Genomic DNA, 15,075 nt, shown 5'->3' on the forward strand with positions numbered 1-15,075 from the left:
CCTGACTTTTGTAACAGAAGAGGCTCTGTGGTAAGGCTTTGTCCACCCTGGACAGCTTCTCTTCTCCAGGATTTTCTCCTTACTGCTTACTTTTTAAGCTGTCCATGGCTGCTGTTCCATTATTTTATCCTTACTTCTTTGATTAAAAGCCACACTTTGTTCAGTTGTTCTTTACCTTGATTTTTTTCTCTTCACTTAAAGGAGTTCTACACAAAAGCTCTGTGTCATTTCTCCTTCGGCACTCTCTTACCCTGGCTGTCCTGTCTCCAAAGCCCATCGTTACCACGCTTTTCTCGCTCACTCTGAGAGGGCTGGTGTAGGGGCTTTGATTCTTGCTTAAACTCTTCATCACTCATCGCTTTGATCCTGTCTTTGCAAATCTCTTCCTTTTGGTCTTTGTTGCTATTTTTGCTCAAATTCCTTCACCTTTTCTTTTTCTTTTTTTTTTCTATTCAAGAATTCTATTAAATGATTCCATAGCTGACAATATCTATTTTCTTAAAGCTGGTGACTTTATTCTTTCCCTTGAAAGACTTCTCTCTCCCTTCTTTCTTTCCTTCCTTCCTTCCTTCCTTCCTTCCTTCCTTCCTTCCTTCCTTCTTTCCTTCCTCCCTCCCTCCCTCCCTCCCTTCCTCCTTTGCTCCCTCCCTCCCTTCCTTTACTTTCTTCCTTCTTCTTCTTCTTCTTCTTCTTCTTCTTCTTCTTCTTCTTCTTCTTCTTCTTCTTCTTCTTCTTCTTCTTCTCTCTTTCATTTTTCTTTCTAATGTTCATTATTCTCTGAGATTTTTGGAAGTGATGCAGGGAATTCCTCATTTCTCTTACAGCTTAAATTTGTTCCTGTTTAAACAGGGATTTGTTCACCCTCCATGTACTTCTGTCAATCTGTCTGCGTCTGAGAAATTTAATTTGCCTTTACCAAAGCATAATTAAAACTGGTACGATTCACTTAGTGCTCCTTACACTCATCCCCGCTGGCCATAAATCCATTCTAGCCCATTTCTCTGCTTTCCTTGGTCAGCATATGTCACTGTTAGGTCATTTTCACAAGTAGCTCATTCCCATCAGTTGTTTTAGGAATCCTCTGTCAATACCAGTCTTCTTGCTGTGTGTAGGATTTATTATAAGCATAATGATAACTATTATCAGTACTACTGTTCAGGTAAAAGTATTATTTTATGAGAATTTCCTGTGTTGGGCACTGTATTTGGTATTTTCTCATATTAACTCTTTTTGTAAGCTGTAAAATTATCTTTTGAGGCGGGTAAAGAAAAAAAGCACAACATAGCCAGATAGCTTTATAGACTTTTCATAGACATGACACCACTATCCCAACTATGGAATTGGGTTTGGGGAGAAATAAAGTATGTAGTGTGCATTATTAGAATGCCTAAGGCAAGGACTGACTGGGACCATCCCTAGATGTACTAGCAGATGATTATGGTCCTAGCAGCCACGGACCTGAGTTCTTGTGTCAAAGACTGACAGAGAACTTTACTCAGTTAGAGGTTTCATAATTTATGAGATATTGGGAATTTCAAGAAAAAGCAAAATCTTTTTTTTAAATTAAAGTTTATTGGGGGTGACAATTGTTAGTAAAGTTACGTAGATTTCAGGTGTACAATTCTGTATTACATCATTGTGGGGACAGAGCCAGGAGTGCAGTTTCCAGGCTCTCTCCCTCACATAGAAAGGTGCTGGCTCAGGTAGTAAATGGCCATCAACTGTGATTGGATGGCCATCAGCTGTGGCTAGTTGGCCGTCAGCTGTAACCAGTGAGCCATTGGCCACTAATATAATAGCCGAAGCTACGCTAGCAGCAAATGGGGGGGCTAGCAAGCAGATGGGGGCTGGCTGGCAAGCGCAGATTGCAGTTAGCAAGTGAGGCTGGTTGGCAGAGAGAAGTGGATGGCAGGTTGCGGATAGTGTGGCTCCTGCTTCCTGTGTCTCCAACCCAGCTGCCAGTGAGACCGTAGTGGTATGACTCCCTTATCTATGGCTCCGTGGGTGTTCCTTTTTGGCCTCGCCATATCCTGTGTTCTTATGTGGGGAACAGGACCAGAGACGCCGCATGCCACCCCGCGTGACAATCATCTATAAATTCCATTGTGTGTTCACCACCCAGAGACAGTTCTCCTTCCATCACCATATATTTGATCCCTTTACCCTCAAAACTAATATTATAACAAAGAGTAAGTGGATCGTATCTTTATTATAATAAAGACAACAATAATTTTATGCCTACTTGGATCAGGCCCAGTGAAAACTACTTTAAATATATTTCCTCCTACAATCCTCATAATTACCCTATTAAATATTCTTAGTTTCATTTTGTAAGCAAGGCAACTGAGGTTTAAAGAGTTTAAGCAAATACATAAATCAATTTATATTCACCCAGTTATTTAGTGAACAGAAAAAAATTCTATCTAAATCTGGTGATGGTCTTTTAACTACCATACGGAAGGCTGGTCCTTCTGCCTGCAGCGCCTGTCAAATCCTGGTATTTAATGTATTAAAGTTATCAGGAAAAGTAGAAAACATTAAATGGAAAAATGAAAGATTTGTCTGTTCTTCCATGTTTTTCTACAGCAAACACTGCATATTAGCCATCTTTCCCTGCGTATATTTCATTTTCAATAGTTTGACCTTTCGTTTGTTTCACTGTCATATCATCATTATTTTAATCTTGTATAGCACCATGTGTATAGGGCACCAAGTTCTAATAAAGGGACATTCAGAATAAAACATTTGTCTTCTAGCTCAACATTTCCCAAGATTCGTGGGACTATAACAGCTTGTTGTTTATTTATTGCACAACACACCCCTTCCCAAAGCAGTAATGTTAATTTTTGTTTGTCAAATAAAAGATAATAGTGATTACAAAATTAATTCTATTTCAAGAAAGTCATTATACTCTTAGGATATTGAAGACAACACATAAAATTAGATTTTCTGCTAGCACAGTGCCTGGTAGCTAGTAAGTAAATGTTATTTACTATCATCATTATCTCTGGTAAAATAAATCAAGACAAACATATAGCCACAACTGTGCACGAATGAGATACATGAACCAAAAATGCATAACAAGAACATTAAGAGACTTCTGATCTAGCGATCATGGCACGAAACACACACACACACACACACACACACACACACACACAATACATATTATTTTAGCCTTTACAATGTTCTAATAGGATAGCTGCAGCAACTTACAGATAGGGAAACCGAGAAAAGGTTAAGTGAGTTCCTCAAGCACGTGGGACAAACAGTCCACAGTTTTCATCGCCAAATTAGGATGTTTCCAAAATTCAGCTTCACATCTGTGAGGGTGAAGCACATTATCAGCACTAATTACCACAATAAACTGAGGGAAATACACTTCAGAACAATAAATTATTATGCTTGGATAGCAATGAACAATTAATTATTGCCAAAGTAATAAATTTGTAATATTTGTGTCTTGTTTGACTAGAGTTTTGCTTATGTGGTTAGCTGTGACAGTGTGAATTTCAGATCTCCTGTGGTGGAAAGCATCCTTGAGTGACCACTCTATCTGCTGATTTCTGGACTTCCCACTGCGTTTCCACATGCTTCTCTCAGCCAATGACCCAACAGGACCGGTACTCAGGCCGACCCATTCTTATGGGCTGTGGGGCTCTTCATAAGTGCTACATCTGCATCAGGGTCTGAAAGTTCTCCCTAACTTCTTCTGCTCCCTCCCCAATAAATGTCTCATACCCAATCCCAATTTGATATCAGCTTCTTAATGGAGCTGAAATAATGAGACTTGTATCCCTGCTCTTTCTCCTCACATCCCCCCTTTTAATTAATTGATTGGTTCATCCTTCATGATTGAATGAATGTTTCCCTTTTGGTGTGGGATCTTCAAAATGTACCTGCAGATCCTATAGCTAGAACTGGTAGTGAACTGGTTGGGAATAAAATTATAAATATAGGCTTTCTCAAACTTGTTTACTTACTTCGGAAAATATTAATGTAAAATCAGAAGTCAGGGTAATCTGTAGTTAAATCAATGTACAAAGCTGCAGAGTGAATCTCTGTAGGTTTGCAGCCCATATTAGCATTTTAAAGGCTTTCAGAAGATCTTTAATTGGGCAAAACAAAAGCAAAAACTGTTTAATTTTATTTACATATTTAATTTTATCATTTACAGGTTATTTATTTTTTATTTTCTCAAAGAGGGATATTTTCCATCTGTGTATCTAGTAACATTCTGTATTCCCCTTCCACCACTTCCAGCCCCAGGAATTTTACGCATCCTCAGCTGCAGTATGTTTTGCCATAATCTGCTTCTAACTACCTGTGACCTTGTGACTGAGGAGCTTAAGGTTAGAAATAGTCTCAGTAGAAAGGAAAACTCTTGGCTCTTGGTGGACTACTTTTTTTCTTGTATTCAAAATAATTATAATTTAAAGACTATAAAATTATAATTTAAAGACTACAACTTAAATGTATCCTGATACATATTGTTTTTCCAGAAATTGCTGTACCATAACTTTGTGTGTTGTGTTTGTGTGAGTAAAATGTGACTAGTATTACATGTTGCATTTTACTGCATATTTACATTACATACTATCAGCTGAAAATTGTGTTCATCCATAACAAAATTAAAGCCCATAAAGGTGAATTTTACACAAAACACTTTCTCCCTCATCAAAATTAAAATCTTCTAAAGATAGTACCGTGTTCCCCCCAAAATAAGAACTAGCCAATCAGCTCTAATGCGTTTTTTGAAGCAAAAATTAATATAAGACCCAGTCTTATTTTACTATAAGACCACATCTTTAGTATAATACAGTAGTACCTCGGTTTTCAAACATCTCTGTTGATGAACATTTCGGTTTACGTATGCCGTAAGCCTGAAAGTAAATGCTTCGGTTTTCTAACACACCTCGGAAGTCTAACATGTCATGCAGCTTCCACTGAGTGCAAGATCCTGAGGCATAGCTGTCAGCTGTTTTCGAACATTTCAGAACTCAACTGGTCTTCCGGAATGGATTACGTTCGAACACTGAGATACCACTGTCATGTGGGGATTCATGAGGGGTCTCTGGTCCTGCTCCCCACATAGGAATGCAGGATATGGTGAGGCCAAAAAGGAACACCCACGGAGCCCAGCACCTTTCCACATGAGGCGGAGAGCCTGGAAACTGCACTCCTGGCTCTGTCCCCACTCTCCACCCCTACAGGGTCTCGCCTCACAATCTAAGGGACAAGCGTCTTTCGCGAGGGGCCCTGTGCGAGGAGCCTGGAGGTGAATGCAATATCCTGGACACAGCCAGGCTCTCTGTGCACAGCCAGGGCTTCTCAGGGCACGACCAGTCCTTCTGGGCACAGCCAGACTGCCTGGGCTTCTTCGGGTACCACCAGTCTCCCCGGGCACAGCCAGGACCTCTCAGGGCACTTCCACCCTCTCTGGGCACAGCCAGACTTCCTGCACACTGTCAGGGCCCCTTAGGGTACTGCCACTCTTTCTGGGCATAGCCAGACTTCCTGGGCTCAGCCAGGGTTCTCAGGGTATTGCCAGTCTTTCTGGGCACAGCCAGTCTTCCTGAGCATAGCTAGGGTTCTCAGGGCACAGCCAGGGTTTCTCACATATTCTCAACGGCAGCCAGTTGGGACACAAAAGCAAACATCCTCCAGTTCCACTACATGGTGGTACGTTCCCAAGCAAACAGTCAAGTGGTCCATTAAATTAGACATGGAGCCCATTCCCTATAGTCTATAGTTATTCGCCAGGGCTGTGTGTTAGCCTCACAACGTGTGCCCTCTCCGTAGGGCGAGGGCTCCAAGTCCTCCCCAAGCTGGGGGTGAGGGCCTCAGCAAGCACTTCCCAGGCCACAGGGCTGCAACGACCTTCGCTTTCTCCGGCCTATGCTGGTTGGGGAACCATCCACGTCCTCCCACCCCTCCATGGGGGTCCAGCTCTCCAGCAGCTGCTCCTGCTGGTCTTCCTGAGACTGAGTGTTCATACACACAAACTGCTCCATCGCCCTTCTGAGAGTTTTGGCCAGCACCGTACCCTACTCGCTGCACCATTTGTCATGGTGGGACTCATGCGGGGTCTCTAGTCCCACTCCCCACAAAGGAACGCAGGATATGGTGAGGCCAAAAGGGAACACCCACGGAGCCCAGTACCTTTCCACGTGAGGCCAAGAGCCTGGAAACTGTACTCCTGGCTCTGTCCCCACAACCACTGTATAATATAATATAATATAATATAATATAATATAATATAATATAATATAATATAATATAATATAATATAATATAATATAATATAATATAATATAATATAATATAATATAATATAATATAATACTGGGTCTTATATTAATTTTTGCCCCAAAAGACGCATTAGAGCTGATTGTCTGGTTAGATCTTATTTTTGGGGAAACGCGGTAATACCCAAGACATAGATTTATGCTGAAAATAACTTTATCACACCATGTTTCACAGAAAGGGAAAGTGAAAAACAAGGAGGTTAAGTGACTTAGCAAATATTACTTAGCCATGTGGGTGGAGTGAGTAGGGATTTGAACCCAGGTGGTTCCACTGCAGGCAATTACCTTCCAAAGGCTTGAGAATCAGTTCAATAGCAAGATTCTAAACAGTTCTGAGATTGGAGGTTAAAAGACAAGGCAGCTTTAGTTTCAAATTCTAACAGAAGAGATTTTCAATATGAAACTCTACCTAAACAAACTATCAGATGTGGTGATAGACTATTTCAGATATGTTGGGACTTAAAAATTAACTTATTATCACCTTTTTTCAGGAAGTTAGAATATTTTTTGAAAATAAAGTACACAAGGGATCAGGAAGAGGATATTGCATCTAGAAAAAAGGATATTCATACAGGTGATCATTAAAAGGCATATCAGGAAGGTAGCTGTCTGTGTAGGAAACCTATGAAGAAAAGCGCACAGGCTAAAATGGGAGCATAGGGATGGATGTCTCTGGGAGTTCACCAGGAAAAAAAAAAAGATGTACTTGAATATGTGGAAAATAATATTGATAGGCCTGAGGCAGAGACATTGCAGCTCTTGGAAAAATATCAATTTGTTCATAAAAAATTAAATAAATGAAAAATTGTGGGAACAATTAACTCCAAAAATAACAATAACAACAGAGTGTTTATAAGAAAGTAGGGGCACATAAGTAAACAATATTGTTACTCATAAGAATGTAAATCTAATGATTTAATGAAAGTTGTGATATAACTATGTTAGAAATCTGTGAGGAGGTGAATCGTGGATGGTAATGGTGTGGAAAAGCTAAATACTTATGTCTAGTGGCAAGTTGTCGAAACATAATGCTTAAAATTAAAAAATAATACTCAAGACTTGTAGAATCAACAGGCTATTTGGAAATAAGGAAGCAGCAATTACGTGAAATAAGTAGAAAAGTTAACAGTAGTTGATTTGGGGGTAAATAGATCTGAGGAATGGTTTGGGGTGTTAAGACTTTTAGAATTATTTGAAAATATAAACAATTCACAGTTATTACTGTTAAATTATGTAAAAATTGTAAATAAAAATATTTTTACTATATGTTTCCCAGTTTGTAAAGGAAGACTCTGGAGCAGGAACAGAGCCAGGCAGAACAGAGAAAGTTGTTTCCTCTGAGCACAAAAGTGGTTCTTTAATATTTTTGCCTACGAGGTATTATTAAGGTTGGGGTAGACAGACTCTAGAGGAAGGAATGTGACACATGATTTTAAAACATTAGTTGTCAGTCCTCAGGTCATGAGCCATGAAGAGAAGGTCACCAAAGGTTGTAAGTTTTTTGCCTGTTCCCATCAGAGCAGGCACAGGCTTACGTTCATTGAGTTCCACCTCTGCTCTGAACATGGGGAGGGCTGCCTGCCTCTCAGTCTACTCCATCCTGCCTCCCCTCCCCTCCCCAAAAGAGGAGTTGCTAATTGAGTTGGACTATGGGCATTGACTGGACCCATTAATCATGCATGTGACAGGCATTCTATCTCTTGCATCTCTTCTGGGTGATTGCATGAGCCAACTATGGGCCTGACTATTGAGGGCAGCTTTGGTGCTCTGTTGCTCTCTCTCTTCAACACATAGATACAGTCCATCAATTTGAGTGCCACATCTTGTGATTTCCTTCTTTCATGAAGCTGATCAGAAGGAGTGAGGTCCACGATTTGGATTTTGGCTTTGCGGTGGCTAGATGCCAGACTTAAGACTTAGCCCAATTTGGACATTAGCTCAAGCCATGTATGCCAGACAAGCTTCTTAAGACAGCCCTGTGTTGAGGTTTGAGCCTTCAGCCACCTTACAATAAAGCGATACTCTATTTCTTTCTTTTTTTAAAATTTTATTTTATTAAATTTATTGGGGTGACAATTGTTAGTAAAATTACATAGATTTCAGGTGTACAATTCTGTATTACATTATCTATAAATCCCATTGTGTGTTCATCACCCAGAGTCAGTTCTCCTTCCATCACCATATATTCAATCCCCCTTACCCTCATCTCCCACCCCCCACCCCCCACCCCCCTTACCCTCTGGCAACCACTAAACTATTGTCTGTGTCTATGATATAGGAACATTTGTGACAACATGGTTGGATCTTGAGAGAGTAATGTTGAGCGAAATAAGTCAGACAGAAAAAGCAGAGAACCATGTGATTTCACTGATATGTGGTATATAAACCAAAAACAACAAAAGAACAAGACAAACAAATGAGAAACAGAAACTCATAGACGCGATACTCTATTTCTTATTTGGCTACTGATCCTTTCATGTCTATCATTTGGGAACCCTATTGGCGGTAGGGGAGTACATGGTTTGCAAAGAAAGATTCAGGTATTCCTGGATCCCAGATTCTAAGAACCATTAAAAAAAAAATCAAAAAAACTGAAACATCTAAAGCTACTTACCTTACTTCTAACAGGGACCATGAAGAACAAATAATCACACTTATTTTATGCAAGACCTTGGTTTTATGTACAAATGTAAGAAGCCAAAAGTACATTGTTTATAGTCTTCTCTCACAAATCCTATACAATAGACCGAGTTTGCTATTCGTTTGAGACCCAGGGATGTTCATAAAAGACCTGTCAAGCTGCTGTGGAAGTCTCAGTTGTCTATTGAAATCTCCATATTTCCATGTGCTTAAATAATAATAAAATTTCTACTGATAAATAAGAGATAAAAGAATGTGCAAATTAAAATCAAAAGAATTAAAATATAAGACTTATGTTAGGAAAGAATTAATAAATATTTGGAAAAGGCCCAGTATTCTAGTTACTGGCGTTAGTCTAATAGGTATGGTTTTTGTAACCCAGATCATTTCATCTTAAAAATGAGGATTGTATTCTCTGCATTCAGATGGGGGAGCTCTAGTCTTATGCAAATTAATCATCACTTAAATTAAGTCAATGAAACACTATCACAGGATTATTTTCACATAGGAACTCAATTTCTGTGAAATAAGTGTTATATATGGATTTGTACAGAATTTGGATGGAAGTATTTATCATAATTTCCCTAATTCTCAGAAAATTAAATTTCAAGCATTTCTGGGTCGCAGATTTCTGGGTCCCATAAAATAACTGTAATTGTTTGTTCTTTATGGCCCCTGTTGGAGTGAAGATAAGTAATATGTAGGTTTAGATGGGTTTTTTAATGGTAAGAAAATCCAATTTTTCACTTAAACATTAGTTTCCTCAATAATTCCCTCACAAGAAATTGGAAATCCCAAATTTATTTCTCACTAATTTCAATTTTTAATTTGGAAAGTGGGTCCAATTCCAAGCAGTGCTCCATGGAAATAGACATGGGGTGGGCTTGTTTGGAACGTTTCTAGTACTAAGTCCCCAATTTCTCTGCCATTAAATTATCTGAGTAATTTTTTTTTCTCTTTAAAGCTCCTATTACTTACCCAACTTCATTTTTTTTAAGCCCAAACATTTTGCAGCAAGGAAGTCATTCAAATGTGTTGAAATATTAGTCTCCCAGTGAAGACTCTTAAAACAACATATTATTTCAACACTCCCTGTTTCAAGGACCAGTTGTTTCAACATTCCCTGACAGCTAACCCTTTCTTCTTCATGTTGTCTGAAGACTTACATTTCCATCCATTCAGAAGGTAAAGACAGGCCATGGTGAAGGCAAGGTTGGTGCTGGCATGTGAGGATCAGTGATCTTAGTTGGACAATATCCAGTTCATTCTTTCTATTTATGGTTTCATTACCTTTGTTTCTTTCTTTCTTCATACTGTTATTATTCTAGAAAAAAAGTTAACATTTATTAAAATAAAAATCCACATGGAAGTTCTAATTATACTGACTTAGATAAAAATCTCAACTATCAACTATCACCTTTTTTTTTCTCTCCTCAGGTAGTAAGAAAGTGATTGTTTTATCATAAAAAATACCTTATTCAGAGTGTGGCACACCTTCAAGAATCAGAATTTCATCTTTCAACTCTTGGATTTTATGAGTTTTACTCGTTGATTCCTCACAGTAAGTGCCACTAATGATTTTCATTTTGCTTTAACTTTATTACAGTAATATAGTTAAGTAAGATAAACAAATATTACGAAAATGTGTCAGTCACTATTCCAGACACTGTGGAGGAGATGCAGGTCAATGAATGGCAATGCCTGTCATACTAGATCTACCAGGGAAAATTGACATACACATTAATAATTAATACATGACCCACTGTCATAAGCACTGTACAAATGTACCAATAAAGTACCAGGGGACTGTGGAGGGAGAAGGGATGGATTTAACAATTTCTAGTATACATGTGAAAGAGACATATCAATACAGCATTCTACAAAATTCACCTTCATAAAATCCTCTCACATGTTTCACCTACTTGTTCTTACAAAAACAACCCATTTGAGGCTCATCTTAAGCCCTTCATCACCCCACACACTCAACTTTCTAAAAATTATTGTCTAGCCTTTGAAATTGATTTCATAAGCCCTCTTTCCCCAGCTACCCAGTCACCCTCTCGATGGCCTCCTTGCAACCCAGTAAGAGGGCGTTGACTATGTGGTTAACAGAGTGTAGGTTAGGCCAGGAAGCCTTGTGTGAAAGAGTAGTTGTTGGTGGCTTGGCTTCAAGAGCAGAAGTCTTGCCAAAGATGGCTTTGCTGCTGGCTTTGGAAATGATGGATGGTGGCCACAAAGCTGGTTTCCCCACAGGACATAAAAAAGTTCATGAAAAATGACATTATTGCACATGGAGATTATCTGGCAGCCCCCTCCAAGCTCACACACAGAGCGTACACCCTGCTTTGGCCAGTGGATATTTAACATCATTTCTACTGACCACAGATTTTGAAGCTCTATGTGCCCTTATAATTGCACTTTAAAGAGTTTCCCTGAACAGAATAGTCTGAGACGTTGAAAATTTTCCACAACAAATCATATGTGCCACACCTTCCACTGTAAACCACAGATTTGGCCACAGCATTCATTTACTCATTGTTTTGTATTTACAAAGTCCTTGCTCACCCTGGGGTTCAACATTGAGAAAGAAAAGAGTTCATTCCTAGTTGAATTCCCAGAATACCTTTGAAACTTTCCTTGTGTTTTCTTCATCTCTTTCCCTCTATAAAAAAATAAAAATAAAAAAGGAACAATATCTTTCCACAGTTTCATAGAAGTTTTGTGTAATAAATGTAAAATAAACCAAGAAATGAAAAGATAGGACACAGAACAAAATTTCCACTACATTCTACTCTGTTCATACAACCAAGAAAAATACATAAATCTGACTTGCACGTAGAATAGAAGAAGCAGGTATTAGCGATTAGAAAGTAAATTGGTGGTCTTTTGGACCAACTTCGGTACAATTCGCCAAACATTTGTGGAACACCAGGCCCTCGACTAAATACTTGGAATTCAAAGATGTGTAAGATGTGGTCCCCAACCTCAACTTTCTAACTGAATATGGAGACAGGAGAAAGTCAACAATCACTCACAGTGTGGTGGGGCAAGTGTTGAAACAGCTGGGATACCCAATTACACTGGGAATACAGGGGCAGTACACAGAGGCAGAACTGAGCTCTGCTGCACAGGGAAGACTGGACAGACAGAGGGGAAAATAAAATATTTGAAGTAGGTATTTACAGATAAGTATAACATCCCTCTCAATCTACACATGGGGGAAAAATGAGACCCAGAAAGATGTACTTACTTACCTAGGGGCCCACAGGTAACAAGAGAGGGTCCCTCTAGTCAGATAAGAATAAAGAGGGGGGAAGGACTAGCGGATAAGCAGCTGAGTGGGTTTGCCAGACTAGAAATATAGAATGTATCCGGGATACATAAGGCAAGAGTTCAATGCTTTTTAACAACAACATCAATAGATACTCCTAAGGATCCTTCAAAACCTTACCCCAAGAAGGTAGAAAAGGTGTAAGAAGGTGGCCAGGACTCTTCCAACTAAACTCTGTAGGATGATATATATTTAAAATTTAAGTATTTGTATTTGTAAGAAGACATATTGATTATTATTCATACTTTGTCTTGGTTCCTGTTTAAAGAATCCTAGTCCATGAAATAACATTTTAGGGATCCACAGAATTATTCAAGGCATTATGGACCATCATTTATTTAATGATACTTCTGTTGATTAACTACATGAACTATACTCTGCTAAGTCTGGCAAGAGAACACAGTTTGAGCTCTTAAGTTACCACTTAGTATTGGAATTAAGTCCTCAGCACAAATAAACAAAATAAAATGGACATGGTAAAATAGGTCATTTGAAGTCTAAGGAAGAACTTTGATATTTTTCCCCCTGGAAAAGCTTTCATTCTTGGTATTCACTGACCTCCTTCTCTCTTATTTGCCTTACTTCGTTCCTGACTGTTCATTTTGGTCTCATGTGCTCTCTTTTTGCCTACAGCATTGTCATGCTACAGTTTCTACTCTTGCTCTCCCCACAAGTTCTCGCAGCTCCATCAGCAATGCTTCCAATGCCTTCCAGAATTTCCGTTCCCAGATGGCTGTCCATCAGCTTCCGGTGTACCATCTACATCCTGGAGAAAGCTCAAACTCATCCCATCTGAAAACACACTGTCATTTTTTCCTGCATATTTCTCTTGTTAAATGGTGTTGCCATCCTACCTGGGCCAGAGATCTGGACAGCATCCCTGACTTCTCTCTCTCCTTCACCATGCACATCCAGGTGAGCTGCATCTGATGTCTACAGTCTACATTCTTATCTTCTCTATGGCTCAGACTAGATTCATCGGTTGCAAGGAAAAGAGACTCAATCAAGATGGATTACATAAGGGGAGTTTGTTGTAAAATCATGCCAGACAATTGCACAGGCACCCAAAGGGATGACAGAACTCAGACGGCTGTGATGAGAATTGTGGCTGGAACTGGAAACTCAAGAACTGAAGATTCTCTCTCTCTCTCTCTCTCTCTCTCTCTCTCTCTCTCTCTCTCTCTCTCTCTAAATCCCCATGATTTCGTTCATCTCCTTCATTCAAAATCACCTATTCTATGAAGCTTTCCCTGAGTCCACATATGTTGATAACTGGTACTTTATCTGTGTGACTACAACACTTGGTTGGGATGACTCTTAATCAATACTACACACTGTGTATATCACAGTGACTCTCAATATCTGCGTACATGTCTGGCTTATTCACCATCATTTCTGAGGACTGTGAGCTCCTTGAGGGCTTCAATGTGTGCTGTACATCTTTGTATTCCACAGAACTTATGATAGTGTGTGGCACATAGTGAGCGCCAATAAATGCTTGCTACATGGTGCCTGTCTCCACCTTCAAAGTGCACACAGTTTTTGTAAACCGGGTACAGACTTCATCATCTCTGGATTATTGCAATCATCTGCAGCTCACCTCTGGCTTCTGCCATCTCCCCTTAATTGGTCCTCCCTGTTTCCCTTGTGCCCACGTGCAATATGTTTCTCACAGAATGGTTGCAGTGACTATTGTGAAACAGAAGTCAGACCATGCCATGGCTCTACTCAAAACCTTGCAGCAGCTTCTCACCTTACCCAGACTGCAAGCCTATCCTTACACAGGCACATGAGGCCCTATAGGACCTGACCCTGCACAGCCTCTTCCACCTCAGCTCCTAACATTCTCCCCTCACCTACTGAGCTGTGGCCACAGCCGCCCCCCGACTCTTCCTCCATCACGTCCTACCAGGAGGTGCTTTGTCTACTCTTTGCCTGGATCTCTTATTTCAGATATCTTCATGGCTGCTCCTTCACTTCCTGCAAGATCTAATCTCAAACACGAGCTTATCAAAGAAACTGCCACCCCAAACTCTCTATAAAATGTCAACTCTATTCCCCACTCAAGCACCTCCCCTTCCTTCCCCTAATTTGGTCTTTTGTGTAGTATTTTACCATGAACATTTGATACATATTTTATATTAGCTTTATATTGTGTCTCATACTACTTACTATCTGTTTCTTAGAGACTTTTTAAATCTTTCATTCACTGCTGTATCCCCAACACCTAAAATAGTGCTTGACAATTAGTAGGCACTGATCAATGTTTTCTGAATGAGTGTGTAAATAAATGAAAATATATTTATAGTTATTTTCCCGTTTACTCCTGACAGTTCTAACTAATTCTTGTGGCTTTCTCCTTCTGCTATTGTAACTCTACTGTTTGTTGCCAAATTGGCAACAGATCCTCTGTTTTCTTGGAATCAACCTTTGCTTTAATATTTAAATTAAAATGATGTGCATTTCTCGTCTAGAAAAGCAAGAAAACATCCTATGGGGATAAATGGGAATCAGAGGTATCAATGAGAATTCATGGTTTTTAAACTATGTATATGTATATGTACATGCTCATGTGTGTACACATATGTGTACATGCATGAATGTATGTGTATGTGTGTGTGTACATCTTTGTGCATGTGCCTGTGTATACCAATATTTCCTAGCACAGTTTTAAGGGTCCAGAAGTAAAGACATCCCAGGATCAATGAATGTGCCTACTGTCCAAATCTTGGTCTCTAGTATTAAAAGAAAACAATGTTCTGAGGAATAGCTTATAGAGTAGGTGCAAGATGAGAA

At 39.4% G+C, this 15,075-nt stretch overlaps 1 long non-coding RNA gene across 1 annotated transcript; it reads left to right on the forward strand.

Annotated features, from left to right (window-relative positions):
* Positions 1–10,383: 10,383 nt before the first annotated feature.
* Positions 10,384–14,590, forward strand: LOC141569220 (uncharacterized). The gene is made up of 2 exons (XR_012492704.1): positions 10,384–10,509; positions 12,913–14,590. It is a non-coding gene; the product is annotated as an uncharacterized LOC141569220 (long non-coding RNA).
* The last annotated feature ends 485 nt before the right edge of the window (positions 14,591–15,075 follow it).

Source organism: Rhinolophus sinicus, linkage group LG16 (assembly GCF_036562045.2).
Source record: "Rhinolophus sinicus isolate RSC01 linkage group LG16, ASM3656204v1, whole genome shotgun sequence".
Taxonomy (NCBI): domain Eukaryota; kingdom Metazoa; phylum Chordata; class Mammalia; order Chiroptera; family Rhinolophidae; genus Rhinolophus; species Rhinolophus sinicus.